The sequence below is a fragment of the Octopus sinensis genome, unplaced genomic scaffold, assembly GCF_006345805.1.
Source record: "Octopus sinensis unplaced genomic scaffold, ASM634580v1 Contig07704, whole genome shotgun sequence".
Taxonomy (NCBI): Eukaryota; Metazoa; Mollusca; class Cephalopoda; order Octopoda; family Octopodidae; genus Octopus; species Octopus sinensis.
Genome location: NW_021830381.1, coordinates 449 through 4,910, shown reverse-complemented (window position 1 = coordinate 4,910; position 4,462 = coordinate 449). Strand labels below are relative to the sequence as shown.

At 36.8% G+C, this 4,462-nt stretch overlaps 1 non-coding gene across 1 annotated transcript; it reads right to left on the bottom strand.

The window, feature by feature from the left end:
- Nucleotides 1-3,621: 3,621 nt before the first annotated feature.
- On the bottom strand, nucleotides 3,622-3,740 carry LOC115227842. The gene has a single exon (XR_003883167.1). It is a non-coding gene; the product is annotated as a 5S ribosomal RNA (ribosomal RNA).
- Between the last annotated feature and the right edge of the window lie 722 nt (nucleotides 3,741-4,462).

Genomic DNA, 4,462 nt, shown 5'->3' with positions numbered 1-4,462 from the left:
TTTATTTGGTTTGCTGTTAGTTCCTTGTGAGTTAGATTAATAATTTTTATTACTTTTGGTTCCTCCTGCTTGTTTGTGCTATCTTGTGTCTCTGTGTTTGCGTATTGGGTCTAAAAAATGAATGCGGTGGTTGGGACGGTAGCTAGTATATAGTTGTTCTTGTTGTTGATTAGGGGTCTCTGTTGTGATTTATGGTGTGTGTTCTTGGAGCAGTATTGAGGAGAGCATCCCGATATCCCATATTCGGGTGTGTGTTCTAGGAGGCCTTCGTTGGTAATCATTGCAAGTGGTGTGGATATATATATATATATATATCATATATATAATATACCTATATATATACACACACCACACACATATATATATATAAACATTATAATATATATATTATATATGTGCCATGTTGATTCGTTAGCTACTGCACGATTTTTTTTCTCTCCTTCTTTCTGTGTTTTTCTCTCTGTGTATCTTTTGTTGAAGAGCGTAGGCTCGAAACGTTAAAGACTTGTTTTATTTAATTTCCTGAGCGCCATACTAATACAATTGTTCGTTTGTTTTAACTGCCTTGTCTTTGTTTTTTCATAAAGCTTCCCGTAATATATATATACATATACACCACACCCACACACACACACACACACACACACACACACATATATATATATATATATGTATATATATATATATATATATTATATATATTTACATATATATATATATATATATATATATATATGTATATATATATATATATATTATATATATGTATATATATACAGATATATTGGGTCATCCCGTAAATCAAGCGGCTTTATTTTATATTTCTTTTATTTTTTCAAAATTAACATACACAAAATTCTTTTTTTAACCTAAAATATATTCTCCTTCATTTTCTACAATGCATTTCCATCTATCTGGTAGACTTGCAAGGCCCCACTTTCAAAATTCACTTGTCCGTGATGAAAAATACTCCTTCTGTACCGTTCTGATCTCGTCTACAGAAATCATTTTTCTTTTCCCCGTCCAAATGATTTTGAAGACTGCGAAATAAATGATATTCAGATGGAACAATGTTAGACAAATATGGTGGGTGGAGCATCGTTACCCATTCAATCTGCTCCAGCCTTTGGAATGTCATCGCTGTATGTGGCCGAGCATTATCCTGATGGAAGAACACATTTCGTCTTGAAACCAAAGATGGTCGTTTTCCTTCTAGCGCTGACTTAAGCCGCTCAAGTTGTTCGCAGTAGATCTCCTTTGTTATCGTTTGATTTGTGTTTAAAAGTTCAAAGAGGATTAAACCAAACCTTTTTATATCTCACCAAACAGATAACACAACCTTACAGGGGTGAAGACCTTTAGCCGGGGTGCTGGTGTTTCTCCTTTACCTACCCACTGTCTTCGGCGCTTGACATTTTCATAGGGAACCCATTTCAGGTCACCAGTCACTATTCGACCCAAAGAAAGGTTTATTCATGAGACGTGACAGCAAAGAAGAGCACACGTTCACTCTTTGCATGCAATCAGACTCGGAAAGTTTGTAAAGAACCCATTGACCCATTTTGCTGACTTTTCCGATTGCACGCAGATGTCAATGAATGGTTGAATGACCAAATCCAAGCTTCTTTGCTAGTTCCTCAACAATTACGATGGGATTTTGTTCCACCAGAGTTTGCAGGACGTCCTTGTGAACTCGTCTTCTAGGCTGTTGTTTCCGGCTCGGAATTTCTGGACCCACCGTTGACACTGGCTTATTCCTTGCACTTTTCATTGCGTCGTTGTCTTTATTGAACACATAACCCAAAATATGCCGAATATGCTCCTTCGTCACTTCCATCATAGCTTTGAACAAATAACTGTTAAAATCGAACTGCACTCCTCAAAATTTGCACTAAGAATAAGGACCAGGTAAAATTACTACCTGCTTTTATAGCAAATTGATGCAGGTAGTTTATCCCGTCCCCTCCGACTTTTAGTTCATACAATTGAAAAGACCGCATTATTTATGAGATGACCCAATATATAGATGTCATTTCATCCGTCTCTACGTCCTGAGTTTAAATTCCGCCGATATCGACTTTGCCTTTCATCCTTTCGTGATCGATAAAAGAAGTACTAGTTGAGCACTGGGGTCGATGTAATCGGCTTAACATTTCCACTGAAGTTGCTGGCCTCGTGCCAAGATTTGAAACCAATATTATTAAGCGAATGCTCAAAAAAAAAGGGAAGGATATAACGTTTCGGACATATCCGTCATCAGATGCTAGAGAAAAGTCCGAGAGAGACTGGGAAGAAAAGTGAAGTAAGACAGAAGGGAGCAAGGAATGTGGGTTACGTAACCTAAGAAGGAAATTCGGGCCCACAAGCTAAACTACTACATATAATACTTAATCAATGCTTACATTGTCTACCCCTTATCTTGTAGGGCATTTATGATCTTTTTCTTTCTTTCATTGGTTTCAGTCAGACCATGTTGTTGGGGTACTGCCTGGAAGAATCTTTAGTCGAAAGAAGCGACCCCTGTACTTATTCTGGTACTTATTCAATCGGTCTCTTGCCGAACCTCTAGCTTATGGGAACGTAAACACACCATCACCGGTTGTTAAGCGGTGGTAGAGGATAAACACGGATACAAAGAGACGCACAAATATATATAGATACGACGAGCTTCTTTCAGTTTCCGTTTACTAAATCCACTCTCAAGCAATTGGTCGGCCTGAGGCTATAGTAGAAGACACCTATCCAATGTGCTACGTAGTGGGACTGAACCCAGAACCATGTGGTTGGGAAGCAATCTTTTTACCGCACGTCACGTCTGCCTCTAATTAGTAGAAATTAGGATTTTTATGGTCGTGTGTTTACTATTTTGTCTGTTTTAAAGAAATAGTGTGTTTACTATTTTCTTTTAATCGAAGGGCCCCACGTAGTGCTCATTTCTATGCTAGGTCTTCTGAAAAGGTTATCAAAGCACAGGATATGCGCCTGCTAATATACTCGGTCGATTTATTATTTTTTTCATTGTCGTTCTCTATTCGTTATCTTGACTTTGTAAATGCAAGCCACATGGAACCGAAAGAAATAGACGTAGCGAGATTGCCATAACTAGGGACAATAATAGCTAATCTATGGTTGTGGCTAAATACTTTTGGTGACATAGATCAACTCATGTATGTATGTATGTATATATGCATGCATGTGTGTGTGTGTATATATATGTATCTTTTACTCTTTTACTTGTTTCAGCCATTTGACTGTGGCCATGCTGGAGCACCGCCTTTAGTTGAGCAAATCGGCCCCAGGACTTATTCTATGGAAGCCTAGTATTTATTCTATCGGTCTCTTTTGCCGAACTGCTAAGTTACGAGAAAGTAAACACACCAGCATCGGTTGTCAAGCGATGTTGGAGGGACAAACAGATACACAAATATATGCATACACGTGCATATATATATGCATATATACAATGGGCTTCTTTCAGTTTCCGTCAACCAAATCCACTCACAAAGCTTTGGTCGGCCCGAGGCTATAGCAGAAGACACTTTGCCCAAGGTGCCACACAGTGGGAATGAACCCAGAACCATGTGGTTGGTAAGCAAGCTACTTACCACACAGCCACTCTTACGCTTATAGCACCTAGGTTTCCTAAGCGGTCACCCATCTAAGTACTAACTAGGCTCGACGTTGCTTAACTTCGGTGATCGGACGAGAACCGGTGCTTTCAACGTGATATGGCCATCGAATGACTATGGGGGGTCCACCAGAATAAAACAGTAATCAAAAGGGGTCCATAGATAAAAAAAAAATGATTGAGACCCCTTGATTTATAGCTTCAATCTGCTAGCCATGCTGCCATCCTCGTAATTGGCATGTTGTTATTCCACCCACTTTACGTTTCTTAAATGATGGTCTTTCTAATTAACAATTTCACTTCATGATCTTTTGATAAATCAACGTGCCACTGCTAGCTTGTTTACTTGTTAAGTCAGATGGAACCAGATTATGTAATACATAACGTATTACGTAATTTTATGGATGTAGTACATAATGCATGCCTGACTGTAATATGCTCACATTACTATAAAAGAAAAAACTCTTAGCGAAACCAGATACCCATTCACGTGTTCTATATATACATGTCTGTTATATATATAATATAATTATACATACTCATACATTATATATATAATGTATATACACACATACACACATGTGTACATAATATACACACACACAACACACACATATATGTAACATATATATAGATATATATATATATTATATATATGTATAGTAAAAATAAGATAGGGTTTATTGGTGTAACCCAACTATGGGATAATCATTTATCCAATTACTGTTATATATATATATATATATAATAATATTATATATATATATATATATATATATATGGATATGATGTATATGTATATATATAAATAATATATAAATATATGCATATATA